Below are 18,802 nucleotides of genomic sequence, written 5' to 3' on the forward strand. Positions count from 1 at the left end.
GAGCCGTGTGGGTGTTAGTAGAGGAGATGGCTTGTGAGTATCTGAAGTGGGTTAAGCCCGTTTGTCCCTGCATTGGGATCTGAGGGTAGGGTCGGGTAGAGTGGGATATGGAGATGAGTAATATTGGGAATAGGTATTCAAAAGAGCGTAGGTTTTCAGGGGAGGAGCCAAGCTTGACATCGTGATGGCTGCACGGTAGCTCGGCTCCGCCGGCCTCCCTGCCCAAACTCATTTATCCTGGCGCCCATCCTGCCCAAAAAAACGATAGCATTTTATAGATAAAGGTCTGCTGATACTTACCACCCGTTCTGGTGGCTCCGGCGTCCAGTGGGTCCACAGTGGCGTCCTCCCAGGAAGCGCGGCCTCCGTGGTGTGGAGACCGAGGCCTTGCCTTCAGCGAGTGGCCGGCGAGAAGGTGTCGGTGGCGGCCTTGGGTGGAGGGTGGCGACCGGCCGGAGGAGGCCGTTGTGCGAAAACGCCGGAGGCAACTGAAAGCGCCTGGGACTGCCGTCCGGTGGTCCAGAGGTGAGGTGCGGCAAGTTGTGTGTGGGGGATGCCGTGTTGGTGGCTCCCCCCCTTGTTGCCCTGCCCGGCCATTTCGAATTTCATCGCCCGGTGCCGGAGAGTGGCTCCAGCGGAGTGGTGGCGCTGGCGGGTCCCCCTCTTTTGGTAGCCCTCATTTTTGCATCAAGGTTGCTGTTTGGATGCTTGAGGGAGATCCCGCGGGGGCCCTGCTTGTGAGCCCACCCCAGGAGTTGGTCCTAAAAAGACGGCGCGGTTATCGCAAAATGGCGACTGATGCAGTGTGCTGTGGAACGCCCCGGGATGTCGATGCTGTACCTCTGTATTGTGGTGGGGCCTCCACTGGGGAGCATGAACCCACGATTGGCGATGTCCTACGAGCGCTGAAGATTTGGCAAGTGACCTTGGCCCGGGATTCTTGTGTGCAAGACAATGTGGTAACTGCCATTGCTCCCGGGCCATCCCTCAGAGATGCTGATGGGCCCGAGGTGGTTGCTGTTTGTTTCCCGCATTTTGGTGGTGTCTTGTTTCGCCTTCGGGAAGATTTGCTAGAGATCATTGACACTGATGTACATGACTGCCGTAAACAGCTTTTGCATTACCGTCGGCGGAGGAGATCTTATGGGATGCTTCCATTGGCCATTCGGCGGCTGCACCACAGCCTTTTTTCTCCGCTTTGTTTTATGCCCGCTACTTCGACATACATCGTGGCGATAGCTAAGAAAGGACTGGGGTGAGCCCGGTTTTTGATCTGGAGGACTGCTGTTCGGTGCACGGAGTTGTGGACTGCCCCAAATTGAGATAATTTGTTGAATCCTTACTATGTATGGCTACCTGAAAAACATGCCAGTTTCGTTTTGGGCTGCACTATTTGTTTGTATGGGCGGGGGGTGGTGGCCGTGCGCCTTGTTACATGGTATCCTCCCCCCTGGCTTTCCTTTTTCCTTTTTTGTCTGTTTTCTTCCCTTTCCCTATATTATCTCATTCTATATTTCGGGTTCATGTTTAGGGCGACAGGCACGCTGCTGGGAGGGGTAGGCCATAGCCTTCTGCAGGGGTGCAGGGTGGGGCGGGTGGATTGGGGTCTATTAGATAGGTACTTGTTTCTATGGCTCTTTTGTGTCCTTTTCTTGGGTCTCCATGACTGTGCGTGATTCCCGCGGGGTGAGTGCTTGGGGGGAAGGTATGGGTATCCTATATAATATGGTACTTTCAGGTTCTGCTTATTCTGACTTAACCTCCCCGCCCCTAAGAATGCTTGCTGTCTGGATTGTTGGTCGCCATTATCACCGTGGGGCGGGTACAGTAACGTGGAGTCCCCTTTTCCTTTTTTCTAGTTTTTTCGTTTTCTTTTACTCTTCGGGTTGGGCTGTGTAATGATTGCAACTCTATCCGTCTCACTGCTAATGTTGATTTTCATAAGAGTGATGTTCTGCTTGTCTTTGGGCACATGAGGTTGCGGGTGGACACTGACTGAAGAAGAATTGCAAGGGCATCTATGGCTTGAACGCTTTGGATTATTCTAAGACAGATCTATGGATTCCCTATTATAATGTTGTTGGTTCTGTTCCCCGCCATGTGCACCAGGATGCTTATTATACAACCGATCCTTTATTCTTTAATATAAAATTAACCTTCTGTGATCCTGGGCCGGGGGATTGCACTCAGTTAGCATTATGGACTTGCAGCATTGTGAAGTATTACGTAACCACTCCGTACTTTTTATTGACATTGGTGCTTTCCAGTTTGTTCTGTGGCCAGCCTCTGGGTTGTAGGCCCGTATTTGTATGCAACCATCTACACAAATAAAGGTTTTCAAAAATAAAAAAAATAAAAAATAAAGAGCGTAGGTTGGATTCATTAACTTGTATCATGAAATTTCCGTTTTTGTAGATAGCTATTGGTGCATTGCTTTTGAGATCGGGTGAGTTGGAGATCGACGGTTTGTGGCCATAAGGGATGTTGGAAATGTTGGTTATACAAAGGCAGTTTCCACTTTGCTGGGTGGGTAATGTAGAAGATGAGGATGGTTTTCGTATGACCTTTGGCTGTGTTGTAATAGAGGTCAGCTTTAATTGTTCCAGGGTGCTGCTCGAGCAGACCATGTTTGAAGTTATTGGTAGCATTAGCTAAGAGGTTGGGGTGGATCAGATGAGATAGATGAGGTATTTGCAAAGTTGGTGGTTAAATTGGGAGATGGAGAAGGAGTTCGGGCTATGGTGCTTTAGGTTGTTTAGTTATGGAATTGAGAGGGGAATTGTGGCAGAATGTATTTTCTGGCATGAGTTGCTTGATGTCCTTTGTGGGTATGGGAGACTTCACCTGCATTACAGAGTATACAGAGACATTATGGGACCTATATTCCTGAAAGGGCGGCTCATACAAACAGGACTTAGTGTTTGCTGGGAAGCTGCCATGGATGGGGGAGGAGGTGGGCAAACCTAAAGTAAGCTTGTAGCTATGATCCATAGGTGCAAGCTAGGAATGGGAATTCACCAGTAAGTAATCTTGATAGTGGTGAAAAAATTGGTTTTGGAACTGCAGGGTTGAGATTGGGATTAGAGACATAGATGTTATAAGACATACATCCCTTGAAAGTGGTATACTATATACCTAGGGCCGGTAATCTAAATACTACTAGTGGGACTGCAGCACTGGTTGTACCATCCTCACAAGTAGGCTTTCAAACCTGTCTCTAACTTGCCATTTCAAGGCCTCTGTGTTTAGTTTACTGCCACTTTGACGTTGCATTTAAAATCACTTGCCAAGCATTAAACTCACCTTTTAATGAACACAAGTCACCCCTAAGGTAGGCCCTAGGTAACCCTTAGGGCAGGCTGATGTGTAACTAAAAGGTAGGACAAGTAATTTTAAGTTTTACATTTACTGGTAAAGACAAACACCCACATTTATTTTTTCACTACTATGAGGCCTTCTTCTCTCTTAGGCTGGCATTCGGAATTATTTAATACACGTTCTAAGCTGTAATTCTGGTAATGAGAAATTCTCTTTACTGGTTGGATTTAGTCGGGAAGAGGGAGCTGATAATTACACCTGAATAGGCAGTGTCCTGTTTCCCACACAAAGGTCTCATTACCCCCACCAAACCAATTTCTCACACCATCCATATCACCTAGACCTGATGTTTACAATGGTGTGCATCACATGTGTAGATAAGGTTGTGTAGGGCAGCATAACTAGCTAATTGTATTGTTTTTTAAGTAGTAAAACTTGCAACTGAAGATTTTAAATTACATTTCAACTTTCATATCACATTTTATATTTTCATTGCATGTTTTTCTCATTGAAAAACATACCTTCTCCATAAGAAAGCTTATTACATTGTTTTTTCCAATTTTTTTTATGATAGGCATTGGCCGCATCACTGAGCTGGGTGTAGTGCATGGACTGAGCCATACCAGTCCTCATACATGAAGAATCCATGGTGCACGGCACTCGTACCTCAAAAACTATCTGCATGCAACCCTTGTCTTTTTACAGTGGGCTGTGGGCATTAGGGCATTACCTCTGGTGACACCCACGGGACAAAAAATCCTGCTGCCAATGATCTGTTGCTGATAGCTGCCAATGCAATCAAACCCAATAATCAGCAATAACTGAAGTAAATATAAAAACTACAAGCAGCCTCCTTGTTATACCCCAAATATTTGATCCAATTGCTGACTTGAGTAAAAAAAAAACTTGGGGCTTCATTTAGAGTTTTGATGGCTGTAAATCTGTGGTGATCTCACTCCCACAAACTTGTGGCTTCCCCACTCTATTTGGAGTCAGGGAAAGCACCTTGTGTACACTTGCGGAGTCTCAGCTAGCTCTGCCAATATACATCAATGATCAGGTGGCCCATCTTCAAAGGGTTGGCAGGACACGGTGTCAGTCATCCCGCATTGTTCAGGGTGGGGTGAACACTACTCATTTTCACTCACACTTGTTCGCATGGCGCACAAGGGGAAGAAACACGTAGAATGGAGCTCATGCTGTGGGAGAATACCTTGCATCTCAGTCATTTGTGTTTTATTGAAAAATAACAAACTCCATCTTTAGGAGTTAGTTTTCTCTTAATAAAAAAGTTTATAGAGCAGGCGCTTTAAGCATGGTACCCACTCAGAAATCCTGTGTTGTGATATGAGCTGTGGTACTAGTGGCTTCATTTGCGAAACAAAGATCTCCATCAGGTAGGCAGTAACCTCCACATAGGCACAGCAGTCTTCCACCAGGGAGGAGAGTCTGTTGCCTTCACAGCTGTGGCAGACTGGTTCACTACCAAAGTGTAAATAACCCTCTCATTACGCCATTCCAACATTAATGGCTATTTCCTTCCTAATTTAAGTTTCTAAGTTTAAATAACCCTCATAAGTCAAATGTCTTTTTATGGCACACACAAGAGGCATCAGAAAGAAGTATAGAGAAAGTGGGGTTTGGGTCAACTCCCTGCACCCATCTGCTTTCATGTTTTTTCACGCTTGCCTGTGCTGCAAAGAGTTTTCCAGAAAGGCCATGCATTTTGACATAGGTTATATTTTCCCATTCTTGTTCCAATTAGATAATGGTGACTGTATTAGGTAGTCCTCTTCTTTTTTCATGTGCAGCACTATATGCAGTTTGAAATTAAGATCCAATTGGTGTCATTTAATGGATATACCGTGCTGGCGTAACACCATTTTATTGCAGAGTTATTGCTTTACTGCTTGCAGTTTGGATGTCTAAGTCGATGTATTCATTTGTTTTACTTTGCTATCCTGATAACAAGTTGTGGGATTGACAGATCCTTAAAACAACAATGGGTAGAGAGAGGTACAGAGGTGAGGAAGAGGCAGGAAGAGAGACAGAGAATTTGATATATGAATCATTAAAAGTGTGACAGAGTGAGAAAAATACCACTTTACTAGGCAGCCCCTTACAAAGCAGGGGTTGAGGACTATTACTCTTTTAACCCTTGTGTGAGAGGCTGCTCAATATATGATGCTCACTTATGTAAGTGTAGCAATCTGCACTAATCCAGACAACCCTTATGGTGATTTTAGTGGTTTAGACAACCTTATAAAGGATCTCTAAGTGGTAGCTGTGGAGGCCAGCATTCAGGCTTAGTCTAGGAGGGGTGTAAAGCAGCTGGGTTTATCAGTATACAATCCTTAGTATAGGCTAAGTAAAAAAGAACCACACAGTGTACTTATAAAAATAGATATTTATTACAGTAACTCACTAACACTATACAATATCTCCTTCCCAGAGATATACTGTCAATGCACACAATACTTCAGAACAGAACAGTAAGAAGCGACAATACACAGTGGTCCCCAGGGGGAGACCAAACCATATTCCAAAATACTGGAAGGTGAACCAAGGCAGTAGGTGAGATTGGACCCACAAGATATGGGGGCATAATTTCAAGAATGGCGTTAACATTGTCGCAAGTTTAGGGGCAGATAACTGCCGCTAAAGCGGCGATAATGGGCTTGATAATATGCCCTGAGAGAATTCCAATAGAAGCATGCATATAGAGTCCTATATTTACCATATTAGTCAGTGCAATAATTCCTGATAGGTTGCATTGGTACCACTCAGCATGCCATAGACCAAATGGACAACGTGGTGGTGGCATATGTGTCTACATGGCCCCTAGCTTTATTTTTCAGTCATACTACATTTTCAAAAGGCATACAGCTTTACATATTTTTTTGTGTCTTTTGTTATGGTTTTATATTTGAACAACCAGTGTAATTGTGTGCTCCCTCAGTAATTGCTATTATACATTTCAATGCTTAGCCAGGAAATAGTTTTGCCCTAAGTTTATTGGAATCATGTAGGGATCCTTTTTGACTACCAATGATTTTCTTCAGCTGAAATCTAGTAATGTATGTTGTGAGAGTTTGCATTTGAACTTTTCTGTTTTTACTATACTTCTTTGTCAATTATATCATTGGTTGCTTTATGAAGTTAGCATATATTGGGAGGCTACCCACTATATGTTCTATAGATTTCTTACAAGCTTGCTTTGCTGATTTTATATCACTGATTATAGCATGAAATTATTCAGAAAGAAAAAAGGCAACATGCATTCTCCATTGGTGCATGCATGATCCGAACCAACATACACATCTCAATCATGAGGCATCAACTTGACTCATACAACTTGATGTCAATATATCCGACGGTTTACTGTATTCTACTCCCCTAGCAGATGGCACACCACTCACACACTCAATACTAAGGAACAATCAGCTTACTCGCCTTAAGAGAGTCACCAACAACCTCTCCCAAGCCGATTCTGTAAACTTACTTGCAAGCTACAACACTGCACATTATCAACACCGCTTACAGACCCTACTCCAGACAACTCATACCAACACTGAATACCTATTATTTCCCTGACTCAGTCCAAACAGAAGTCTATCCCAAGGATGGCACCGTCCAATAGAAGCATCCTTTCTTTTTGCAACCTACAAATCAGACACCCCTTGCAACAAATCCTTCATATTGGCTCTACAATGCATGCTTCATGATTGAAGATCAGCACTGAAACACAAGTTTGACATTTTGGACACTATTGCTTATTATAACCTACACCTACTAATTCTTCCAGAGACCTGGTTCAATGACACATACAATACCATATTCGATCTTCTTCTTCAATTTAACCTATCATCAGATATGACAGAGTAGGTAGAGTCAGAGGGGGCATTGCTGCAATCTTCAGCAACTCCCTACAAAAAAATAGGCTTCCCAATGGTCCATTAGCCACATTCCAATGCCTAACCTTGCAACTACGAGTGCAACAAAACTCCCTTTTCAGTCTTAGGGCCTGATTCAGATTTTGGCGTACAGACTACTCCATCACAACGGTGACGGATATCCTGATGGCTGAAATTAAAATCCACAGGATTTATATTTCGGTGGACGGGACATCCGCCACCATTGTGATAGAGTAACCCGTCCACCAAAATCTAAAATAGGGCCTTAATGCCATGTATCACCCGTCAGGTGGACAACTCAGTCTTTATGGAGAATACATTGATCTTGCAAGAGACCAGTCAACACAAATCAACAAAGTAATCTTTCTAGGAAACGTTAATCTTCATTGGGACAATTCAAAAGATTGTGCAGTCAACCAACTTCCCACCTTTTTATCTGCAAATGATCTGATGCAACACAATCTTAAACCAGCTCACACAAAAGGATCTATACCTGATTTAATAATCTCCAAAGACATCCTACTCTCAGAAGTTGAACCCTTTGTGGTAGACTGGTCCAACCACTTTCTTTTCCCTTTCTCTCTGCAACTCTATTACTCCTTGACCAGAAGGCAACCAAATAGAGCGACTTCCTGGTTTCATGATATCAAGAACATCCCTATCAACATACTCAGCAAATCTGCAATGAATGTACTCCCCGCAATTAGCCCTGCAACAGACATAAACTGCCCACTGCTTCAACAGTGTCTTTGTTCTGCTTGATGAGGCAGCCCTACTCCAAAGCAAAAAAAAGACCAAGACCATCTGCTCTATGGTTTAATAAGGCCTTATATAAGATAATACACAATTTGAGATCTTTGAACAAGAAATATAAACAGATACCTTTCACCACTAATCTGTTATGCCTCCATATGTCAAGATCATTAATTCAAAGGCAAATATTTCATGAGGAATCAAATCACTTTGATCCTTTCTTGACTCAGCAAAAAGCCAACCTAAACATCATTGTGATCTGATCAATCAGCCACCAGCCGTTCTCCTCCCACTTCCATCAAATTTGATGACCCCTCCAAGATAGGAGACTTGTTTGTACATTTTTTTAATTCCAAAGTGAAATCGCTATTATGCCAAGACCAACATCCTGTCTCCACCAAGGTTTTCAAAGCCAAGAACACCTGGCAAACCTTTGAAACAATCCGGGATGAAGTTTTACTTAAAATCATCATGAAAACCAAATCCTTAAATCACATTCAGGACCCTATTCAAAGCAACATTACCAAAGACCTTTAGACACACATGCTACCTTTCTAAACAAAACTGGTGAATCCCTCTCTCAGTCAAAGAGCACTCCCTGACTCTGTCAAAACTAGTCAAGCCATTACGCTTCTCAAAAAACCCTCCACAGATGCGAATGACCTTAGCAATATTTACCGTATCTCCAACCTGCCTTTTCATCGAAAGATGTGTAGCTGAGCAACTCACTCAACACATCAAAGGCAACAACCTTCTGAACGAATTCCAATCTGGCTTCAATCAAGGTTGCAACACAGAAACAGGGTTGCTTCAGGTAGTCAGCAATGATCTTAATGTCTTAAATTCTGTCAGCTACTGATCCTTCTTGACCTGTACGCTGCTTTTGATGCAAGAACTCACTATATTCTTCTTGACACTATAGAAACTTGGATAGGCATTGATGGCATGGTCCTAAAATGGTTTGAATCCTTCCTCACGGGTCGGTCACAGAGGATCAAAATTGATAACTGCCTCTCTTTACTGAAGGTTATCGATCAAGGAGTCTCACATGGTTCTATCCTTGCTCCTACCTTGTTCAACCTCTATATCGAGTCTCTGGGTGTCCTACTAAGAAAGTCTGTGAAAACACACAGCGCAACTTAAACGTCTCAACCTTCAAACCCAAATCAGCACTATGGCCAGGAATGCGCAATATCAACTATGTCTTCTTTGATAAATCTGCTGCTGCATTCCTCAGCAACACCTGAAAACTCATGTTCAATCACTGGTTCTCCTGAGAATCGACTATTGTAACTCTTTTGACAGGTCTCCTTAAGACCCACCTCACTGCTCTGAAATCAGTTGTACATGCAGCGGCTCATTTCGCCTATGAGGCAAAAGAAGCAGCCATATCTCATCTATGCTGGTCAGTCTTCACTAACTCCCCCTAAAACTAGATTGATAAAGAAGACAACCTACACCGACAAGTCATTACATACTTCCACTCCTCGTTACCTGGCAAACAAACTGAAGCTATCAGGAGGCACCAGACCATTGAGAAATGCTGAAGCTATGTTCTTAGTTAGAGCCTCCGACCTTTAAAAACAAACGAGTCGTGGCATAATCTTTCTCGGGTAGTGCCACCAGAATGTATAACTCGTTACTCCAGAACGACGCCTCACCACCTCCTTACCATCTTCAAACCGGAACGGAAAGCACTTCTCCTTCAACAACATTTTGGCCAGGTCTCCCTATGATAATGTACCTTCCCAGAGACTGAGATGAACTGTACCTTTGTCTACCTTCACCCAACCTTGTTGCTACTACCTATACCACCTACATCCTGTAACAACTGTAGGTCCGTGCCTTTGTAACGATTTAAACGAGCAACTGTCTCCATGTATCTGCTTGCCACATTGTGCCTTTTGTATTGATCGTAACTAGCAACAATTTGTAACTTTGTATCTCTTGTAATTAATCCTATTTTACTGTAAAGCGCTGCAACACCTTTGTGTAATGTCTGCGCTATATACCCATGAAGGAAAAAAAAATAAGCACCACATCCTAATTTAGGAAAGAGGAGAGCAGAAGACACGCCTCTTAAAGAACACTATATAACCATGGAATAACTGTCCCCTTCAGCTCACAGAACTAACTCACTCCCTCCAATTCCCGTAGACTGTATCGTTGCTTCTCTCACTGCACAGTGCGCAGCTTACAGTAAAACAAATCCCACATACTTATATGTAAATACATAGGTACATATATACTCCCAGCTGTAATTGAAAACGTCTCTGCTGCGGCACGTGTGTTTTTTATATATATATTTTCATTATTAACTCGGACCACGAAGGTTCATTACATAGGGCCAGATTTAGAGGCTTCCTGTCGCAAAGTTAACGGTCCCTTCCACCTTAATACAAATGCCGTATCATATATTGCATTGCACTTGTAATAAATAGGACGAGATCCGTCACTCTGATCGCAGAGTAATCCGTAAGCCGAACGCTAACAGAAGCCCATATATTTTTAGGAAAAGGTCTAACTGATTGAGGTTTTCACTAGAGGCACGTGAAACAAGCATGGAAACAAGACGCCACAATACCACGTCAAATTCGGATCGTCGTTCATACTTTGCCAAACTCTTTCATGAATACTGCAAGGTCGTTCCTAGTGGGAGCTTGTGTGTGTCCTGCAGATGACTGTACTAAAAAGAATAATGCAAAATGTGACTGAAATGACGGATTTACCCCGATACTCATGTTTGCTGCTTGACCGCTCCTGTGATTTCTAATCTCCCAGCATTGCCTGGCCCAAGATTGTATTCAGCGTTCAGTACTGTAAAATCCTACTTTGAGGCGATAGCGCCACCACATGGCTCACTGTGTTAAATGCTCACTGATGTTAAATGTTCTGTGAAAATGTCAGTAAATATCTACCGTTCAGAATAAAGAAATCTTAAAGACAATTTCTGCAACAGAAAAATAAAACAGACAATTTCCATAAAACAGGAAATGTAATTTAAACAGAGTTTACCATCGCACGCTTTGTTCCGTATTCCCTTTTACCACTCGTGGGACATGACATCTGATCGCTTACAGAGCGAAATGAGCCAGCACATTTTGTAGAGTAACTGCAGTCACTGCACCACTACATCTTCTACAACAAGCAGCATGTGATGTTCCACTTCCACATCAGTTAAATGTCTCAGTCATTTCCTTACCACCTTCAAATACTGTTGTCAATCTATCTATCATTTACCACCCTCCAACTGGCCTACCGAAAACCAGATCTGGCGGTCGACCCTTCTCCCAGATCGCACCTAAAGAATAAAACTAACTACCTGCAATTTTCTTGATCAGATTTCTAATTATTTAGCCATGAATAATTGTCTCAGAACAATCATTCTTCCTGGAAATGTTGGCACTGAATGGCAAACATTAAAGGCAATTTTTTTGTTGTGCTCGAGAAGCCTCGCCTGAAAAGTGTAAAGCTTCCATCAACACCCGTTGGCACCAGCTCAAGTCACTGGGAGAATATCTGGTCTCATTATTGCATGCCCAACTGAAACAAAATTTAAACATCGTTCCTCTATCCATATGGTTTGGTTTGACCATTTTAGTTATTTTTCCTGATATTCATCTGAAATACTTCTTTGCTGTTCAAAGTCTACAAACCAAACATCTGAAAGCACCCTCTGAAAATGAAAGTGGCTCTGCTCTTGGTGACATCAACCCTACGAAAATGAAATTGACTTGCTCCAATTCGGTAGTTTGCATCTGCAAAAATAGCTTTTGGTATGTAATAAACCCAGATTGCGATTCAATAATTTCAGTTTGCGACTAAATATGGAATCAGTATTTGAAAGAGGCATGTTTAGGGCATCCCTTCCATATACCAATTTTATAAGGATGTATTAATGTTTTGCTACTGAGTTACAGGTGTAAAACATTAATATCTTACTGACTCTGCAAATGTAGTTGTAACCCATTCTCAAACGGGAAGGAACCCCCAAGTGACCCCTTCTCCCAAGTGAATGTTGACAAACAGATTTTTAAAGAATAGACAGTAGTTCTCTGGACTACTTCATACTCTTAAAATTTTTCATTGAAACGTTTAATTGCATCCCATTTTACTTTAAAAAAGCTGGCTACATTTAAAAAAGCAAATCACTGTTTATTTAATCAGTTTCACAGGCATGGTGACCCCAGAATACCACCATCCCTGTGATGGCTGTGAATCATAGGGGTCGCAGTGATGGCTGTGAATATTAGTGGGTTGCTATTTGTTACCTAGGTTATTAATATTCATGAGGTAGGTCGAATTGCGACCTACTATGAGCCAGTATTTTGGGATCCGACCTATTTGTTAATAAGACGGTTTGCAAAATACCACCCTGTGGTTTGTCCATCTGACCATGTTTAGTATGGTAGGCTGTTGACAAACTTGCTCAGCTACAACTAAAATGGCAACATGTTCACTGAGACGCTCAGGGGGATATTCACAAGGAAGTGGCGGAGAGAGATGTTAGCGTTCTTGGCTTAATGCCTCACTCCGCCGGATATATGACGATACAACGCGTTCTATTACAACGTGGTATATTACATCGCGGTCCTGACAACACAAGTTGTTACATCAACTTGCGCTGGAGGATGCTGGACTTAGGGACAATGTGAATTACTATTCCAACTCCAGTCTACGTACAGTAGGGAAGGTGTTGGAATGAACTCCCCCTACATTTAAGAGAATGCTCAAACCATCTTCATTTTAGAAAGTTACTTAAAACCACTGTGTTTTGCTTTTAAGTTCCACAGTTTCCGTATATGTAATTGATACGCGCCCAAAGAGCAGAGATACTCCCTAGAGTCGATTCTGGCGCTATACACAACCCCCAAAAAATAAAATAGTAATTTATAATATCCCTTAGTCTAGAGCGCCCTCCAGTGCAAGTCGATATAACGACTTGCGTAGTCAAAACTGCGATGTAACATACTGCATTGTAATTGATGTGCGGTAAAGGATGTTTCCCCAATCCACCACTTCAGAAATGCAAGGCTGCACCATATTCACAAGGATATGGTGCAGCCTTGCATTTCCCCCTGTGATGGCGCTATGTATCACAACTTAGCCCCAAAGCTGGCACCCTTGCACCAGAGTACAATCAATCAATCAATCAATCACTGGATTTGTAAAGCGCACTACTTACCCGTTAGGGTCTCAAGGCGCTGGGGGGGGGAGCTGCAGCTAGTGGTCAAAGAGCCAGGTCTTGAGCAGTCTTCTGAAGGCCGGGAGGTCTGCGGTCTGTCGTAGATGGAGGGGGAGGGCGTTCCAGGTCTTGGTGGCACGGTGGGAGAAGGATCTGCCCCCGGAAGTGGTTCTGTGGATGCGCGGGACGGCGGCCAGGGAAAGGTCGGTGGAGCGGAGTTTCCTATTGGGTACGTAGAAGGCGAGTCTGTTGTTGAGATATCCTGGGCCGGTCTTGTGGAGTGCTCTGTGTGCGTGGATCATGAGTTTGAATGTGATTCTTTTGTCGACGGGGTGCCAGTGCAGGTCTCTCAGGTGTGGGGTGATGTGGTCCCGGCATGGGACGTCAAGGATCAGGCATGCTGAGGGGTTCTGGATTCTTTGGAGTCTGTTGATGAGTTTGGATGGGGCTCCGGCGTGGAGGGCGTTTCCGTAGTCGGGTCGGCTGCTGACGTTTATGTACAGAAAGGGACGCCTTCCTGTACATACACAAACCATCAAACCATGTACAAGGCAGCACACATGGAAAAAGCAAAAACAAGGAGAAATAATGCATCTCTCCTCATTTCACCAACTTAAGACTAGGGTTTCCCTGGCCTTAATTTTGGCACTGCCTCCTATTTACTCTGCCCTTGTGAATAGAGGTCCAGCGTCAAAATGAATGGGTGTTGCAGTGGAACTCCCACCACAACACCCACTGCACGCCCCTTTTATGTCTTCTCGCTTTTCCCCCATTTTCTGCTTGCTTTCTCCTTCCCATTTCCCTCATTTTGTGATTGCTTTCTCTTTTCTTGACCGCCATTTTCTGATTGTCTTTGCCTTCTTTTTCCCCTTGTTTTCTTATTGCTTTCTCCTTGCTTTTTCCCCTTTTTCTAATTACTATTTACCTTGTTTTCTGATTGCTTTCCCCTTGTTTTCTCCATGTTCTGACTATTTTATCCTTGCTTTCCCACCCATTTTCTGACTGTTTCCTCCAAACTTTCCCCCATGTTTTTCTGCTTCTCTTCTGTTTTTCACTCGTTGTTCATTGCCACTCCTGCCTGACACCCATTTTTCCCACCTCCTGCCTAGCCCCACCCCTGCCTCCCAGCATCCCTCTTTCCTCCCAGGACCTACTTAATGGAGACCACAGCACAGCCACACCACTGGTGTGCCAGTGGTGCGAAAATGGCAAGCTCGTCCATGCCTGGACGATGCCCAGGGCTAGGACCCCGGCCCACCTGCAGATACAACGTGGCTGTCCTCTGAATCCTGAAAACTGGGCAACCCAGAAAATACTGCTGCCAGACCGCACAGTACTGTGCTATAGGACCGCTCTACTCTGCCAGTTGCACCTTCTTCTGCACCAGCACGACCAGTCACACCACAAAGCACCACGTTGACCTCTCACCACACCACTCCAGAAGCGACACACACTCCACTGCCTACCCCTCAACATGCGCTCCATGTGCAAGCATTCCATCAAATATGAGACCTCATCACCACCTTCGCACCCACTAAGTCTAGCTCCACCTCCCATCCACCTGAAACATTGCCTCAATGATCACTGATGGATACCATCAAAGGCACCCTCGCATCCAGACCCCCAGGCAGGTGGTCCAGCTTCTGTAATGCTGTCCCAGACTTCATTGTGCCCCTAGCCTTAGACTCCAAGGAGCCCAACAACAGCAACAACACTGCACACCTCCTTGATAGTATGAACAACCTCAGATTTACCTAGATCATCTATGACCCTACGCACACCACAGAAAACACTCTGGACCCCAACCTCACATAATGCAAATTCATCAAATGTAGCCACGTCACAGAATTCACATGGACCAACCACATCCTGCCAATGCATCAAATGCAGCCATGTAACAGAACTCACATGGACCAACGACTCCATCATCCACTACGGCATCTTAATCCCCCATACTGCCACTCCCAAGATAACCAGCACCCCCCCACCGCAGGGGGAACCAAATTTCAGAGACCAATTGGAAGGATGCCCTCAACAACTCCAACCCTACTCCTGCCACCAACCTCTATAAGAGAATTAAGAACTTTAACACTTTGATCACCAACAGCCTCAGTCCTATCAAGAGCAACTACCCAGAAAATCCACCAAAAAGGTCAGCTAAAACACCCTAGAACTCAGAACAGTGAAACAAGATAGCAAACGGCTGGAGGGGAGATGGCGCACCAGCATGGACACCTCTGACAAGGCAGCCTTCAAGCCCTTTCTCAACCTCTACCACCACCTGCTGAAGGCAAAAAAAAAGACAGCCCCAGCCAACCAGAAACTAGCAGCAACAACACCAAGGAATTCTTCAACATCGTTAAGGAATTCTCCAAACTGGCTGCCAGTCAAAATAACATCAACCCCACACAAGAACTGTGCAACAACTTTGACAACTTCTTCAATGACAAGATTGCAACCGCATGCATAAACTTCAAACCCCAACCTACACCTACCGACTTCCTCGACAGACACACCACCACAACTGACTCAAACCAAAGAATGACCACCTGGAACCTCCTCTCCACCCAGGACACCACCTCCACGATGAAATCCATCTACTCAGGAGCCCCCACAGACTTGCACCATATTTTCAGCCTCAGAAACCAAACATCCAGTCAGGAACTCACCCCCCTGCTCAACACCTGTATCAGCACTGCAACATATCCTGATGCCGGGAAACATGCCAATGTCAGAATATTGGAAAATGAGGCATTAGTTGTGTGGCCTGCACAAGTAATGGATCTACATTTGTCATTCACTGGGAACCAAACACCCCATTGTAGCGCTTGACTCTCCGAGGGTAGCGTTGCAGAGATGTCCAAGGCTTTCTCGAGGGAGTTGGTGTGGGCTAGTAATCACCACTGACAGGTACGCAGCAATAACACTCAATAAATGATTTAGAAATATACATCAGCTGATGGAAATACTTCTTGATGACATTGCTTAAACATTTCCACACCTCCCACAGAAAAGGTGAGTATTTTACCCCCACTCACATGTATAAACATTGTCTTGCCCCCAAATGCCACAGTTTGTCCATAATCTGGAGTGAAGGCCCTTACCTCTGTCATCAAGAAAGTGGCTGCCCACCAGAATATTTGAACAAGCATTTCATAATGGGAACACCTGCCATAGTGACTTATAACCCTGACCAAGAGCACCTAATGCTGACAAATCATAGTGACAGTCTTGTTGTTCAACTAAAGCAGTAGCAAGAATACATGCCTAAGCATGACTGGTAGTGAGGAGTACCTGTCATAACTATTAGCATTATTATCGCAAGTCAATTATATCCCCTAAAAGGCATCACATTTATAATTACATGTCTATGCATTTATAATCAGGCACCCTGGCAAGGATGCTAGCAAACTATATTCTAATATCTCATTTAGCACAACACAAAGCATGTGAATCCTTGTCCCTAAAAGACCACCTCAGTGAAACTGCACTTCTCTGCAATTGCTCTCTTCATGCTCTAGGGAGTGTTTTTAATACGACAATTCATATTAAGACGCTAGTTGATAACCCCGTGTCTGCAGAAGGGACCAGCCGGGGGGAAAGCCCTCACTTTGGGGACAAGAGCATTGCGGGGACGTCCAGGACGGGCCCCTGAGGTTAAGGCCAGACACCCTAATGGTCGCCCCTATGGTTAGGTGGGGCCTAGAGTGATTAGGTGATGGGGTGCAGGGTTGACCTATGGAGCAGGTTGTGTCTAAGAGGGGCCAGGATGTGAGCACCCCTTACAAGTGTTTTCTAGATGGGCACTGATGATGGTGGGCATGATGTGTTGCGATAATGTACTGCCCTACTGCTAATTGTGTTTTGCATAACATACTATACTAGAGTGTACTATCCTGTTCATGCCTCATGATTTATGCATAATGTGTTTATGCAAAGTGCCCTATTGCCAGTAGCTACTGGATGGTGTCACTAACTGTGATATAATGGTTCTGATTGTGGCCGGATTGGCCTGTCGTGTATATAATCCCTGTTATGTCATAGTAAGTGCCAGGTGGTACAGTGTGCATATGTGATTGTGTTCTAATGTGTTTTATGAGTAATACAAAGGCTATTTTTGATATAACCTTGTGTGGAGGTTTTTTGTGGTGTGCCTAGTGTGTCACTGTTTTATGTGTTTGTTGCACAAACGCTTTACACATTGCCTCTGGGATAAGCCTGATTGCTCTGCCAAGCTACCAAGGGAGTGAGCAGGGGTTGTCTTCAGCGTGTAACTCCCTTGCCCTGACAAGAGTGGTGGTTTCTGTCTGGCATAGGCACTTGCCTTAGCCAACCAGAAATCCCATTTCTAACACTGGGTCCCTAAAGCACCTTCACTGAGGTGTGACGGCGCTCCCCGCCTTTACTTCACTTCTCGGGGGCCCAGGGATGGGGTCCTGGGTCCCATTCCAGTTTTGCGGGGAGCACAACAGTGCTCCCCAATTTCTACCACTTCACAGGAAGCGCGACGGCCCTCCCTGACTTTGCCTTGTCGTGAGGACAGCCCCTGGGACCTGACCCACTCCAGGGGGCCACTGGAGACCAGCAGCGGAGCCCATGGCGCTTTGTCATCTGTCCGGTAGAGGTCAATGTTTGCCTATCTTTTGGGGGGGCATCTCTCCACCCCAGCTGAGCTGATTTGAATAATATTGGCCTCTTTTTGCTCCTAGTGACCAACCTTAGCCACAGGGAGCAGTCTCTTTCTGCCTCCTGGCCTCCCAGAGGATTTACTGAGCAGGGAGTAGGTTTCACGGGCTCTCTGTGATAGCCTTTCACTGGGTATCTTCTTTTGGACTTCTCTCCTTGCTCAGAAGCCCAGGATTTCCCTCACTGGTCCTGGACACCATCAGAGGCACAGTCTAGTGTCCTGGGGGCAGTCAGACAGCTCCTCCTTCCAACTACCCACGGCATCAGCCTCCTGCACCAGTCTTCCTCAGGCAGAGCACAATCCAGAGAGAGCTATTCTTCCTGTGCAACACCTTTTAAGGATGGGAGGCAGGTGCTGGCAGAAATGCACCTCTGCCCAATCCTGCAGTGCCACATCACCTCTCTGCCCCTGTTTCCTTCATCGTGCATAGGCCTCTGGGATACTTCAAGATGGCGCTGTCCAGGAGTCTCATGCCACATTGTCTCTGAAAAGCCCACTTCCCCGACGGCCAGGACCAGGGCCAGGAGGAGGCCTGGTGCCTGTCACCGGGTGACAGTTGCAAATTGAACAATTGATGGACAGAATGCAGAACAATGTCATACATTCACCCCAGTACAGAGATCTGGGCCTAAATCCATTGTTTTTTTGCTCACCATGCCATTCCAGTTTGAGCCCAGCCATATGCAAATCAGTCTTGACCCTGTACCCAATGGGGACAGACCAGCCCGAACTGCCAGGCCAGGTCATCCCTGGACTGGAAAAAAGCATCTTAGGACCGGTTTCAGGGTTTCATCCCTCATCAGCCAGGATAGCTTGACTCCAGTGGCATGGAGCGCATGGGACCAACATCTGGGCATACCCATCCCACTTGTTGTGACAAATGCAAAACGAACAATGGATGGACAGAATGCAGAACATTGTCATACATTCACCCCAGTACAGAGA

The sequence above is a fragment of the Lissotriton vulgaris genome, chromosome 6 (genome assembly GCF_964263255.1).
Source record: "Lissotriton vulgaris chromosome 6, aLisVul1.2, whole genome shotgun sequence".
In the NCBI taxonomy this organism is placed as follows: domain Eukaryota; kingdom Metazoa; phylum Chordata; class Amphibia; order Caudata; family Salamandridae; genus Lissotriton; species Lissotriton vulgaris.